The sequence below is a fragment of the Meriones unguiculatus genome, chromosome 2, assembly GCF_030254825.1.
Source record: "Meriones unguiculatus strain TT.TT164.6M chromosome 2, Bangor_MerUng_6.1, whole genome shotgun sequence".
Classification (NCBI taxonomy): Eukaryota; Metazoa; Chordata; class Mammalia; order Rodentia; family Muridae; genus Meriones; species Meriones unguiculatus.
The window spans coordinates 188,592,834-188,608,620 of NC_083350.1; positions in this window are offsets into that span (position 1 = coordinate 188,592,834).

Consider the following 15,787-nt stretch of genomic DNA (forward strand, 5'->3'; position numbering starts at 1 on the left):
TGGGTCCAAAGCGGCTGACCCTGAGTGCAGTGCTTAGCCTCGCATCCTGAGCGTATCATTTTAGCTTTTTATGGTATCCAACCATGCTTGGGGAGAATGTCTTGCTTCAATGGCTGTAAAGGCCTGAATGATCATGGCTGCATCACACTGTTGTGAGACTCTAATCTTGCATATATACCACAGGCAAACCAAGGAGACCAACACCAGAAGGCCTGCTAACACTCCCATGCCCGCCCATTCCTTCAGATGATTCATGGCTGCAGCAATCCATGTTGATAATCCTGTGGCTAGTCCTGCGTCCACTCCGGTAGAATTTACTGTGACAATGGTCACTCTCAGCTGCTCCATCGTAGTATCGAATTCTCCAGTCCAATTACCTATAATATAGCTCGACAATTGTTTAGACAGATTTGCAGTGCAGGAAAAATTCTCATGTTGTATGCTAGTGACACAAAGTCCAACATACTTTCATTGACAGCCAGGTTGAGTGATTTGCCATAGGGTATCAATTTGCTCCTGCAAGAGGTCAATCCTCTGATTGAACACCATCAAGCTTCCTTTTAGTTGAGCATTAATTCCTTTATGTACAACTAAGGCATGAGCTACATTGGCTAAATGATTATTCAGGGTCTGAGCAGTCTGCCCAGTATGACTCATGGCTAATGCCCTGGTGGTAGCTCCAACAGCCGTCAATGAGATGGTAGTAACAATGGTGGCTGTAGTTCCAAGATCCCTTTTCTGTCTGAAGAGAGTCATAGCGTGAGGGGCATCAATGGGCATAGGCACCCAGTGAGGCATGCGAGTAACCAGGGCATACCTAACTTTACTAGCATTGGGGTTTAAAAAAAAAGCGAGTATCATTACCACAATTACTTGGCTCTATCTGGCTAATAATGAATAAAAATGGGGGATATAGACAAACAGGCGTGGGCTTATAGGAAATATTATTACTCTGGGGTTCTTAAGAGCACTGAAAGCAGCGAGGTTGGTTGTGTGCTCAGTGCTCCAGCTTGTGCCTCAGAAGAAAAAGCAAAGCCTTCAGCAGCTTCCCATTGACCTCAACAAAAGGCCCATTAGTGTCACAGAAGACAAGGCCTTTGCTCTCACAGCAAGAGCAAGGCTCTTGCTCTTTCCCCAAGGTTCTGCTTCTCAGATCCCTACAGCTGGATTTCACTCCAAGCAACACATTCTCATCGCCTTTCAGCTTCACCCACTCTAGTCCTCTGACTCCCGGGGGCCAGGCCAGTGCCCCATGCACCCCTGTTGCTGTGGAACTTTCTTCTCTCACCCTCATTTAAGGCAGAACCTTCTCAGTGTGAATGAGTAGTCAGGAGCCCACAGTTAGTACTGCTCTAAACCGGGTGAGTTTTGAAACACAGTCCCATCATTTGCTGGTTCTCTGGCCTCAAGGAAAATTCATAACTGTCACTGTGTCACTATTTTTCTCATCTGTAACAGGAGGATAATGGCAGAACCAATGAATGACCTTGGACCTCTGTGAGGAATGAATGCGATTAAATGCGGAAAAGCATTTAGACTGAGGTGGAGCACATTCTCAGTGAATGTTAGCTACTGTTGGGATAATGCTTGCCTGTGATATAATCAGAACAATTTATCATCCACACGCACACACACATGCACACACACACTAGGTAACCCTAGCAGCATGCCAGTGTTAGCTACTGCTGTCACAGCTGCTGGCTAACATCATCCTGAAACACCCTGTTCCCCTGATCAAGCCCAGGTCACGGGCCCCCAAAGGGTGGAGATCTGGTGGTATGCAAGTGGAGTGCACTGTTGCTGGTCCCAGGCTGGCATGTGAGGAGGGGCAGGGCAGCAGCCTGTTCCTGCTGTGATCAGAACTCAGTGTGAAGATGATGTTAAGCAGATACTGTGTAAGCTTCCTGACAGGAATGGAAGGCTGCACAGAGCATGGGAGGAAAGGCTGGGTGAGTCAGTGACAAGAGACGGAAGGAGGACACCTGGGGACAGGGACAAGCACTGGCTTGAGGCCTGTGCACCTCTAACTGGTAAGAATGGCCTCCTGCAAACACTGGTCACCCATATGTCCAACAGCCCCTGGCTGGAGGGGACAGCTGGCCTAGCGAGCCATTACGCCAGAGCTGTAAAAATAGCGATGGGGACGAACAGGAAGGAATTCTTGTTCATAAACATAAGAATCCTACATGTAAGCAAAATAGATTTGATTGCAAAATGACTACCCTAAAACTGTAATTTTGTATGAATTTTAAAACCAACCTTTTACAGATTACAACGGCAATGCATATTCATTGAGATATGCAGAAAAGCAGACAAAACATGAAAAGCACCAGAATAACTACACTGATGTGTCTCTGCCTGTCCTGCTTTTCCGACTGTGCACGTGCACACCACGGAAGCCGAACCTGAACCTTGCTATCCCTCCCTTGTCTGGGCAGCCCAGTCCAAGCTCCACCAGGCCTGGAGTCCCCGTCAGATTATTACACGAGAGGCCAGAGATAGGAGTTGTATTTTGTTCAGTGCCTTTAGTGCCTGGCAACGGGCATGTCCCTGCCAGGGCTATCTGAGACCTGACTCTAAGCCAGAGCCTATTGGCTACCACCAGCCTCACAACTATTTCTTGGCAGCTCCTGGCTGGCCTCTTCCATGGTCCCAGATGACATTGCTCCTACAGCCGAGCCATCCTGGGACTCTGATGGCTGATTGGTGTTTCTGTGTCCTAGCCTTTTGGTCACTGGGCTCAATGGTTTTTCTGGGACTTGCAGGCCCTCCTCTAGATGTTGGAAATCCAGAGCCTAGATATGGAGGTATAAGCGCACACGCGCGAGTGTGTGTGTGTGCACATGTGGGCCCAGTTTTAGCTCTTAAGTCTTGGCTGGTTTCTGGGGATGGGTGGGCCCTCGCCTCGCCTCCATAGCTCTACTGCAGAAGATCTAATAGGAATGAGACCAGGATCCTAGGCCTGGGACAGGAGTTTATAAGGTGACATGATTTTAGAAACACGGGGGCATCCCAGGTGACACAGCTGGGTCGTAAAGTCTGCCCCAGGCTCCCTTGATCTCCCTTGGCTGAAGTCATCATCCATCTAGAGCCTGGGTGACGACCAAGCCCGGAGTGGAAGCCACAGCCTGAGTCAGACTGCAGAACTGAGAGGACAGGGTGGAGGGCTTGGGAACAGAAGCCCGTCATCCTTAGGAAGAAAAGGTTTCTAAGTCTGGGGTGTAGCTGGGTGGCTGCTTGTCTCCATCGCACAAAGCCCCATGTTCAATACCCGGTACCTCCTAAACTGAGTATGGTGGCATAAGCCTGTGAGCCCAGCATCCAGGAGGTGGGGGAAGGAGGTCATCCTTGACTACATAGTAAGTGCTCGGGCAGCCTGGGCTACATGGGATCCTGTTTCAAAACAACTACCATATCTGTTTTCTCATCCCAAGCAAGAACAGCACATGCAAATCTCTTGGCAGACGAGCGGGCAGCTGCCACTGGACATGGCCAGGGATGAGCGCTCACCCACCCCCCTCAGCACTTGGCAGCTCAGCGTGCTAGCGGAGAGGTGTTTCCTAGCTGTGTCGCCAAGGTGCTCCATGGCAGAGGCAGGGCTGTGCGCTGCAGCCCCTGCTAGCACACACCTGTCTTCATGCAGGGCCCCTTCTCTCTTCTCCCCCACTTTCCCTCCTCAGCCCCCAGGCAGCTTTATGGCAGCTTGGTAGAGGGAGGAAGGCCTGAGAAGCGAGACTGAGACGGGTTCTAGCAGTGGTCTATCATTTGAGGACCCCAGGGACTAAGCCTCTCTTAGCAAATTCCTGCAGCAGTAGGGCTGGGGTGAGGTGGAGTGGTGGGAAACAGGAGGCTGCTGTGGAATAAGGCCTGAGCTGAGACTCAGGCTGGCCGGCGAGACGGCGTGTGCTGTCTGCCTGGTCTGCTGCAGTCCTGCGGGATTAGGTAGTTGCTAAACCCAGGAGTGATTTTGTCTCTGCATCAGGCCTAGTAATTGGTGCTTTTTCTACTAAGTCATAATTATGAAATTTTAAGACTTCAGGAGACCTGTATAGGCAGACTCTGTCCCTTTATCTTCTAGCAAAACAAAATGATAACATTATTTAAATATTAGCATATTTGTCTCAACCTTCTATTTGTAAGTCAAAAAATTTCAACCAACTCTCAGCAAATTTTAACCCTTCTTTTTCTTTTGGGGATGTGGTCACAGTGGGAACTCGGCCCAAAGCATGTGACACCCCGCCTAACCTCTCATCTTTAAGGGCAAAATAATTGGCAGGTGTGGTATTCAATCAAAAGCCATTACCTCAGTTAAGGGTCTCCTGGGAAGACAGCTTTCGGATCTTTTGTAGCAAACACAGTAAACACAGGGCAATTTTCACACCGTGACTCTTCACATCCTCTTCCTAAGGCCTTATCTGCACTGTTCATTGCAGGAACACAGACTTAGAGCATCCACGAGGCTCGCACGGGATCAAGCCAGACAATAACTCCATGGATAGACAGATGTGGATGGGAGGGGCTCGTGAGGTGCCACCGGTAGCCTAGGGAGGAAAGGTCAGCCTTCTTCACGGCTATGGCTGCTCCTAGGTTGCCCATGCTCCTGCAGGTAGTGCTGACAGCTTCAGTGGGGGAAAAGGAGGAGGAGATGACAATGAGATGGATGAGAGGCGGGATAGACACATGTGCCTGGAGCCCGGAGGGAGTTGAGGGTACCTATGATCAAGACATGTGATCTACATGTGTGGAATTGTCAATCATACATTGAAATATTACATATAAAAATAGATGTATACAGATTTTGGTATGACTTCTGGGCAACTGATGAAAGCATCAGCAGTTACTTCAGTCGCCTTTTACATTTTACTGAGAGAGACTAAAAATGCCTGGTGTTAAAGACACTTGCTTTGGCCTGCACAAAACTGGATCTGGGTCCCTACCAGACCCTGACTGTGAGGGGACGGTCAGAAGCCACCACTCCTGCGTAAAGAAAGGCAGTTCTCACTAGGACAGAAAAGGAATGCACGAATGAAGAGTCCGGTGAGGGCAGTGAGGGGAAGGCTTCGGCCTTCAGCAGGACTGCAGATCACCCATCCTAACTGATGAGGAAGGTCTCAGAGGATTCACAGGGCTGGAGGCAGAGGGGCCAGCATGAGGCATGTTAGGTTTACAGGTTAAAATATGGTAACAAACAGCCCCCTACACACATCGGCTTGTGTGAAATTGGAGAGCCTTCTTTCCATTCCTTGTTTGGTGTGAGCGCTTGCCTTACGATTGTCAAGAATGCAACTGTCAAAACAGTGAAGGAAACATATAAGCTCTGTGCATTTGGGGGTGTTAATTACACCTTAAAACAGACAGTCATTGTTTTCCTTCTCACAAAATACTCCAAAGATGGGTCCATAGGTGACTCGGCTTCATGACCTGTCTGTTCATCAACTCCATCTCTGATGCCTGGGAGAGAGAAGAAGAGGAAGAGGATCCTGGAACCCCAGGAAAGAGGCCTGCTTGCAGGTTAAGGCTAAGTTGGATTTGACACCTCTCTTCCACTCTGTTGCTGCAGGCTGGCTGAGTCACAAAGCTACAGGTACACTGAGAAATACAAATCAGATCTGGAAGCCACGTGACCAGCTGGAGCTCTGTGGGTCTACTGTGGAAGTAAACAGAGGAGGAGGAATCTGGAGTGAGCTGCGGAGTCTCGCTGCCTGAGGTCGCCATGATGGCTCCTGATTCCTCAGAGCTTCGGAACTGCAGGGAAGGCCTGCAGAGTCATCAGGGGCAGGACGGGCCTGGCTGCATTGATGTTTGCTCCGAGGGAGGCAGATGGAGAGGGATGCAGTTTGGAGAGGGGTGGGAGGGTCAGAGGTGGTAAGATCACAGTAATGTTGGGGAACCTGGGAGAGACAGCTGGCATGCGGGTGGGGTGGAGGCAAAAGTGGCCCAGGAAGCCTCCAAGCCTCCAACCGGGGAGATGTTTAATAGAGGAGGCAGCTGTTGCTGTTGGTTAGGGCGTGGCTGTCTGCAGCCAGGGCCTTAGGAAACAGTTCTTCCTGAGTGGAAGGTGGATGAAGGTAAAACTGAACAAGAGTTGGAGGCTGAGAGTGATGAGAAGCAATCCAGCTTCTCTTGGTCCTAACAAATTGTGCCTACAACTCCCTCCACCGGACCCTGACACCTGTAGTGTCTGCTGCAGGCTTCTCCCTACCCCCCTTTTCAGTAGAACCTCCTCCCTTTCCCTTTCCTAAATTTCAACTGCTGGGCACACCCACTTTGTGACCTCTATTGACTTCTATCTTGCATTATAAAACATCTGCAAAACAGCAGATGGGAAGATCGGGAAGGTGTGGCTGACTTCTAGGCACGAGAGGAATGAGGGAGGAATGGACTATCTGAAGCCGAGCCCCTAGCAGTGTGGTAAGAGAGGAAGCTATGGTGGCTGTGGCTTGTGAATTCTGACCTGCCAACAGGTTCCTGCTGAGAGCAGTGCCCTAGCCATGAAGAGGGCCGGGACCTCTGAGCACAGTGTCAGTGCCACCCAGGTCAGGTTGCCCCAGCTGCCCACGTGACAGACACTTGTTTTGATTCTCCTCCCCTCCCCCTTGGCCCTAGAGATGGCACCCAAGGCCTTGCCCACACTAGGCAAGCGGTTTTCCACTAAGCCACACCCCAAGCCTGATACATGTTAAATTCTTAGACATCTAGGCCTAGTGCAATGAGCGTGAGTTGCATATTCATCCCTCAAGTGCAAAGGGGCCTTTATTATGCCCTTCAAGCATCTCCACACCCTGCCCCCCATCCATCAGGGTTCTTTCTGTAAGTCAAGATGGTAGGCTGGTGGTAGGCTGATGCAGAGGGTTGATTTGTCAAGGTGCAGGGCCTCCTTTGAGCCCTTTTAACTTCTTTGAGACTTAGTTTCATCATCTGACCATGGATGGAGTTGAACTACAAGATATTCAACATCTCATCACATGATGGCTCACGATGTTCACACAGGTCAAGGAGCTCATTCCCTAAAGCATCTGTCTGTCTTTCTATCATCTATTACCTATCTATCATCTGTCTATTACCTATCTATCTTCTATCTATCTATCTTCTCTCTGAGACATTTGAGTGTGCAATTTCTCTCTTCCTTCCTTTTGAGGCAGCAGCGGGTCATAGTTCTTGCTACTATAACAAAAGATGGGGTTTATAATTTCTGCATACCAGAAGGTGTTGTGTCCAAGATCAAGTAACCAGCAGACTGGTCTGGTGAAGGCTTCCTTTCTGGTTCACAGAGGGTAGCTATAGTTGAGTCCTCTGATAATGGAAAGTGTAAACCAGCTTCCTCAGGCCCCACCAGATGACAGTCAGTAGATCGTAGACTTCCCAGGCTCTGAGCAAGAAGTTCCTATTTATAAATCCCCGATGTAAGCTGTTCAGTAAAATGTATGGGTGCCCATTGTATGCAGGTTGGGCCCTTGCCCCAACAGATCACACCAGACCATAATGAGCCATTCGTGTGAAGTATGGGTGGAAATCAACCAGCCCCCAACAGATCAGACCAAACCATAATGAGCCATTCGTGTGAAGTGTAGGTAGAAATCAAACAAAACTTTAAAACACAAGAAAACTTCCCGACACTGTTTCCTCAGCTCAGCTCCAGGGACCCAACACTGCCCAATTGTGAATCACCAGAAACACCAGTCCTCGCAACCCAATCTGCTGGAGTTCTGTTCTTTGACAAGGTGGTTTGTTTTGGCAGCAGGAACAGGCTCCACCATCTCTGAGAGCTGGGCTGTGGCTCCAGCTTTCTGTCTGGCCTCAGGCTGTGGTCCCTCTCTTCAGAGTGCCCTCAGGTCCTAGCAAACGGCCCTTTCCTAGCAGGCAGCCTGCATCCTCCAGAGGCGGAGCACCTGCTGCTACTTCTGTCTCCTTCAGCGTCCCTGTGCTCAGGTCAGACTCAACAGAACAAAGTCAATTAACTCAGTGTCCATTGACTTGGAACCTTGATGACATCTGCCATAAATCAGAAAGAGACTCTTCTATTCACAGCTCTGGTCTGCTCCCAAGAGTAGAAGATATATAAGTGTGTATATCAGATAAAAGGAGCCTTGGGGTCGGGGTTTTAGGAGCCAACTCACCTTTGAAGGCAGGGGTCACACTCTCAATGCTCGAAATGATCAACAGACATAAAGACCCAGAAAAGGTCCAGACAGTGAACAGTAGGGAGCAGGGGACTTACGGTGACCTGTGGCAGATATCTGGTCTCTGATAGGGACAACCTTGACTGGGCACAGACTCAGTCAAGCTGGAGAACTGCCAATACAATCTGGAAGTTCTGGTTTTCACATGAGGGTAGCAGTTTCAATTTCCATAATTAAAACAGTGAATGCGGAGGATGCTTAGGACAGCGAAACTGTACCACGACAGTAAATACAGTGCCCCATGTGCCATGAGTGAATCTAAGGTAAGCTGTGGACCTTAGGTGGGAATGTTTGTTGAGTGTAGATGGGAGCCATATACAGCGCTCGAGCGAGGTTCTGCTATCGAGGGAAGCTGTGTACCTGCTGTGGCCGGGGTGCTGGCAACTATCTTCAACTCGTATCTGTTCTAAACCTGAAGTTTCTCTAGAGAAATTAGTGTTTTGACTTTGTCTTATTTAAACAATTAAGCCCCTACAATTATAGGTCAGAAACTAAATGAGCTTTGACCACCAGTGTGTGTGTGTGTGTGTGTGTGTGTGTGTGTGTGTGTGTGTGTGTGTGTTTAGATTTAGGGAAAGACAATCCAATTGGCTGCAGTAGTACACAAGTCCTTGCCTGAGGATCCCAGCTCCAAGGGCAAAGAAACTTCATTAAGAGTGTGACTCGATTACCAGACCAGGCCTCGTGTGTGGTGACACATCTGAGGAAGCAGCAGTCGGACATAAAGAGCAGACAGCAGAGAGGGGTGAGGCCAGCTGCAGGTGGGAAGGGGGATGGGTGATACCTCCTGAGGTCGCTGGGCTACACAGCACTTGCCCCTGAAGAAGGCCCTCAGCCCTCTCCTGTGCCTCTGTGAGCAGCGAGGGACCTCACCTCACACTTCCACCTCAGCACCCCCAATTATACATGCTTCTGCAGGGGTCCACGGTCGCAGGGCAGGGGCGTGTACTGCGAAGGGATAACTGACTAATGTACTGTTTCATGAATACCAGGATGAATGTTGTATTATTAAAACTCCAGTCACTTCAAAGAGTGACACTAAAATCACCATGAGCAGGCATTAAGATCTGAGAATAACAAATATTGAGTTTTTCCTCCAAGCTATGGCAGAGCGAAAAATCCTTCAATCTGTTTAAACTTTCAGAGAATAGACAGGCTTTTATAGGCAAGGCTGACTGGAGTGGGAAAGAAATCGCTTTGGCTCTCATTCAACACCGGAATGGTGAAAACATGGGTGTTCACCATCTCTGTAAGCAAGCTATGCAGGCTTAGCGAAGCGGGTTGCTGAGCAACTACCCAAGTAGTGGGATTGGTGCTGAGTGCCAGCCCGGGGTACTTGTGCTTTGAAATGCCCACCTCTTCTTGGCAGAGGCAGGCACGGGGCTAAAATGACAAAGCTCTCAGCTCCCTTAATGATGTTCCTTTGCTGGGGATCTGACTGGCGTCTGGGCGCCTTGAGAACTGCACAGGTCAAACCTGATTGCTTCAAATCTTCCCCCACCACCTCCACATCCCAGACCATTCTCATAGACTGATCTTTAGACTACTTTCCTTTCTTAGAAACAGTACTACCTATATCTTACCCGTGTTTTGGGTGTTAGCTAGCCAACCTGGTGCTTTCCTGGCCTACTAACAAAACTTCCTTGGTGTCCTTGCTAAAGCCGTTTGATGATTGAGGGCAAAGATAGCTACGAATGCTAGTTCAAAAAAAAGAGAGAAAATAAATGGAATGTCTTTGGGAGAGACATGAACAGTTGGGATTCATCTGTCCCTGAAACAGAGTAGGACCACTCCCCCCAAAGACACTAACTCTCATTCTCCCACCCTGCCACTTCTGGGCTGTTCTAGAGTGTTTGTGTTTAGCTGCAGGAAATGGGCAGGGTTTCATAAACATGTATTTGCTTTAGGCTCCTTTCTGCCATAGCAGAAAATGGCTGACGAAGCAGAGCACAGCTGTTGAGATGGGAAATGGGAACCCTAAGAGTATTTCTGCAAAACCCTTCAGCAACATGCCCCAATCCATGAGAGATCTAGATTCCAGTGCCATGAAAGACTCTAGTCTCCAAGTTCCAAGCTGCAGTGAAGTAAAGTAGGCTCAGCCAGTTCCAGTCCCAGCTGAAATCTTTATCCATGGCTCCTTTCCCTGTCAATCTCTTATTCATTAAACTTTTCACTGTCTCAATGCCGTGACCCCAGAGGGTGCAGTGGTAGAAGGGTTGGGAGCTGGCGCCAACTGAAACTGAAGACTCGAAGCCTCCGCATCTCCTGTATGACATCAGCCATCTGCTGCAGAGACAACTTGAAGTCGACTGCGGATAAGCTTAGGGAGTCTCCGCAGACTCACCACAAAGACCTCGCCTGAGCACAGTTTAATCTAAAGTAAATAGTAATCACTGAAACAGCATCAGATTTATCATAGAAATGAGTTTGTGCTCAACCTGGGATGTTAACATAAAAATGAGAAGTGTGTGTTGAGCAGTCATCTCTGGTCCTGTCTGAATGGGTGGGTATGTTGGCTGACTCCAGGGGTCCTCTGGCCTATTTGGCAGGGGCCACTCAGCAGGGCAGAGAATTGTTAAGGCTTGATGACACCAGCCATTAAAAATGTTCCTATGCCCTGCTCTGTGACCTTGCCTGGAGTCAGTAATTTGGCTTTTCAAAAAGACTTTGTGCTTTAGCAAAGAAATTTTGTTCAGCAGCTGCCAGTGTCTCAGGAGTTTGATTAGTCTGAACCAGTCACCCAGAACCTGGATGAGTTCACAAAAGTGAGCTCCCAGTGCCTGAGATCCGAAGACCTTGGTGCTCCTGTCGAGATGCCAGCCAGCCAGCTCTGGTCTCTCCCGAGGTATTCACAGCAAAGTCCTCTAGCCTAGCAGAAGCGTGGGAAGATGCTCATCCACCTCAGAGGGCATTCCTTCTCCAGTTCAACGGGAAGACTTCACCTTCAGCTAAGGGAGAAGTGGTCCTGACTCAACAGTGGAAGACAATGTATGATGGGCAGAATTCTCAGAGCCCTTTATGCGCCCAAGCAAAGGCGGCCACGTCTGTCTGTAGCTATGGCAAGCCTTTCCTGAAGAGGTGTTCCATGAAGGAGATCCCAGACCTTCACCACTGCCTGCGTCACGGGGCACAGCCCCTTCCCTCCATTCGTCATGTCTCTCTGGTTCTATATCCATCTTTTCAGGTGCCTATAAGACAATTCCGGAGACTGAGTCACCCACCACAAGGAGCGAATAATTTCAGCTCAAGACGTTGCTGAGTCTACAGTCAAGGTGCCAGGAGTTTGGGAGGATTTGTGAGGCTTTCCTGATGTGCAGATAGCTGCCTTCTCTCTGCCTTCTCACAGGAAGCAAGGGGTGGGGGGAAATGAACTCTGCTGTCTCTTCTCTTAGGACACCAATTCCATCAGACAAGGGTGTCCCGTCCAGTGGGAGTTCAACGAATTCCTAAGGAGGGGCGAAAAGAATGAAATAGAGACAAGGAGACACAAAGAATGAGAGCAAGTCTATAATCTGATCTTGCTCTCGTTTATTTGAAAAATTTCACACAACTTTATAGGGAGAAGGCAGGAAGGGAAAATGTGTCATCAATATAGTTTACAAAACATAACAGGGTGATTAATGATGATGCAGAACACCGCAAGAATGTTTACTAAAAGAGATACACAAGAATGTCAGCCAAGATATCTCAAAACGTCTAGCCTGATGCACAGATGTCTCATAGGTTCCAGAGATGTAACTCTCTCACCTACGACCTTGTTGCAGCTGTCTGTGACTTTCCACCAGCTGGCCTTGGCTCCCGGCACAAGGGCTGTATAATCATGATCTAATTCACCTCCGAAGCCCTGTCTCCTGGTGCTGTCACTCTAGGAAAGATGGGCATTTGGTCCCTAGAAGGTTCTTTTTTCTCCCCTGTTAGTAGCTTTTCCTCAAGCACCCAAGTCTCTTACCAGGTCCCAGGAGTTGCAAGAAGAACCCAGGTGGAGGCTCCATCTTCTCTTAGAGGCATAACAGGACAGTTTACGTACGCATGTTAGGTAGAGCTGGTCTCTTTGTCCCACGTCTGTCCCCAAAATGAAGAGGAGGTCAAGAGAGATGGCGCAGTGGTTCTGAGTGTCCAATTGTGAGGACCAGGGTTTGGAGCATGCGCACAACAAGCCACAAACATGCATAAATCTGGCTTCTAGGGATCTTGTCCTGTCTTCTGGCCTCCATGCTTGCACAAGTATGTGTACCCCCAGCACACAAATAAATTCTCAGTAAATAAATCTGTTGAAGGATTGAAAGCTCACAGCCATGACTGAAATTGAGAAGCCCCAGTCATTTGTGTGTGCAGAACCCTCCAGCTCCTCATAATCAGGGGTGGCCAGGGAGGGTCAATAGAAGCACCACTTTGCATTTACAGTCTATACTAGAGAACAGAGCCTGGGGCTGTTTCAGGGACACCTTCAGCACTGCCTCCTTCAATGCTATGCTCGCTGGATGTGGTCCTTCTAGGGAAGAAGGATCGTGCTAGTCAGTTCTCTGTTACGGCAAGTAGACAGCAGCCTGAGGCAGTCAGCTTATAAAGCTGGAAGGTTCCCCTACAGCCCACTTTCCTCATTCCTGTCAGGCTTGTGGTAAGGAAGGAGAGTGTGTGCTGAGCAAAGCAGTTTACCTCAGGAACTGAGAGAGTGAAGAAGTGGGGTTCCACTGCTCCCCTTCAAGAGCACACTCCCATGATTAGAAGACCTTCTACCAAGCTCCACCTTTTAAAGCCCTACCATCCTCCAATAGCCCAGGCTGGTGATCAGTCCTTTAACATTTGGATTTTGAGGAGATATTGCAGAGCCAAACTATAGCAAGAATGAGATTGTTTCTCTATCTGGAGTGAGACAACATTCCTTTCAGTGGGCCATTTAAGATTGGAAGCAGCAGCCAAGAGTATAGCTACAGACGTCATTGGGCTTTTAAGCCATTCACGTAAGGGTAGGGAAATGCTCCCAAGCATTTTGTCTGATGAGCATGCTTCTCCAGCTTTGGCATTGAATCTCTTTTCTCTCCTCTCTGGCTTTAGCATCCATTCCTTGTTCTTCATAGCTGCACTATAGTCAGGAATCCTCCAATGTCATTTCCTTTGCATCCATCCTGGCCCACTGCCCAGCCAACTCTGTCAGTTCTCTCTGTCCTTAAGTGGTGTCAAGAGGTGATGCTAGACTGGGCAGTGAAGAAATAGTCAAGGGAGGCAAAGCCACACAAACATGGCTGTGAGAGGTTCATCCTACTCTCTGATGACTTTGGAGAAGACACTTAACCCTTCTGTTTTCTCCACGGTAACATCTGCAAAGTCTCCAAGGCATCGAAATAAACACTAGCCTTCCCTTCTGTCGTTTCATGTGATTGGGGAGCAAAATGCAGCAACGGTAGCTCCAAGGCCTGGCAGGCAGCCTGTTTTCTTAGGGTACTCAGAGCTGAGCTCCAGGGTTCAGGAGGAGATGTTAGTCTCAGAAAGCAGGAAGGCAGAGTTGGAGCACTGGAGAAAAAGCAAGCTTAGCAGAAAGGATCCAAGATCAACTGAAACTTCTCAGAAACCCTTTTCAAATATTAGGCTGCAGGACCCTAGGTCTTGGCCCTCAGAAGCCTGTCTCTGACACAGACAGGCACAGTCTGGTCCACATGGACAGTCCTGGAACCCAGGACAATAGTTACCCTCAGGGTCAGGGTTGGTCACAGGGAGGACAAGTGTGAAGGAACCCGAGATGAGCCCCAACCACAGCAGCTCAGTGTGAGAAGCAACCTAGGATTTGCACCTTTGCTGAGGGTCATACGCAGCACGGTGTTCCCTTGGCTGAAGCCTGAGCAAACGTCCTTGGCCTCTGTCCCCAAGAGGAAACTCCCTCTGCACCCCAAATCGCTTGTTTATTAGCAAATGTGACTAATGTACAAACTGGGCCACCTGCTCCTGTTGAATTACTCTCGAGTACGCTGGGCTGGGCTGGAGTGGCTGATGGTTAGTTAACACAATCATGCAAATTAACACACGGCTGACTTCTAGGCAGATCCCCACTGTCCACAGCAGGGGCCCTAAGGGAAATCAGGCAGCAGACCTTAAAGAAAGCAATAATCGTTGCCTTATCTGTGCTGACAGTTTCTTGCTGCTTTCTGCCGCAGCCTTTGGGGGAGAATATCCAGCATCTGTATTTATTTATTCATTCATTTATTTATTTATATTTTTTATTGCCCGGTGATGCAGGAAACCACCACCACAACAACAACAAAAACAAAAACAAAAAACAAAAAATTGTGGAAAGGTTAACTTGAGGGCTGACGTCCAGCGCCAGCGTCCCTCTTCTGAGCAGATGCTTACTCGTGTCCCCTGGGACACCTCTCTGAGTGATTGAGCCACTCAGAATCAACAGAGTTATTCAGCGCTCCCAAGAACGCACCTGCCCAGATTCCCTTGGTGAACGGCTTTTTCCACATGCCAGGGACGGGGCAACTGGAATGTCGAATCTCAGATTCATAGCACTCAGCTCAGTCACAGCAGATGAGTGGAGAGAGGTAGAGTTGTGTGGGACACAGCTTGAACCGACATGCTAACACACACATGTGCAAGGATGGGCACCGGATGGAATCTGCTTTTCACTAGGCAGTGTTAGAGGGCTCTGTGGGGTGATCAGGTGCCAAAGTGGCTGGCTACCTCTGTATTATTGGTAGTGCAGCAATACTGAGTGTGATATGCTGTCACCCCATAGCCTGAAGACCCAATTAAATTGAGTCACAGATTGGAGACACAGACTATTTTGTTAGCAGTCTTCAGTAGCAGTCTGAAACATGGTAGCTCCTTGCTGTGTCATGAACATACATGTGCTCTTGTGACCACCAGGTGTTAGGGTGGGCAGGCTCTGTGAACACGTTCTTCTGACTGAGGGATGTCTAGCCTGTGTCTCCACTCCTCATACTCTGTGACTCTAAGTGACACGAGGGGGAGGGGTGCCTGACCCAGCAGACCTTGACGATGCCTCTGCATTCTTTTATGGACTAAAGACCATAAGGCCACTATGCTGTCAGCAGAAATAGGGGAAAGAATAAGGTAGGTCAAAGAATAAGATCCTATTACAGACAAAAAAATAAACTAAACAAAACCGAAAACCAGAGGTATAAAGATAACTACAAAATGTTAATCTCTTGGTTAAATATTCATTTGCAAAATTAAAAGTAATTCCTCACAAAACTATCATACAGAAAACATTACAGTAATAACAATTTTGTTTTAAAGTTTGCATCATATCTGGGCTTAGCGTCATATGCCTATAACCTCATCTTCTTGGAAGACTGAGACGTGAGGATCCCCAATTCAAAAGCAGTTGAGCAACTTGGTGAGATCTTGTTACAAAATTAAACTTTAGAAGGACAGGGAACATGCATGGCGAGATGGCTCAGGGGGTGAAGGCACTGGCTGCTGAGCCCAATGACCTGCAACTCCCCAGAACCCACATGGAAGAAGGTAAGAGGTGATTCTACAAGATGACCTCTGTCCTTCACGCCTATACAATAAACAAACAAACAAATGAAATTAACAAAAGAGGCCTGGAGATGTAGTTCAGTGGAATAGAGCTTATGTAGCAT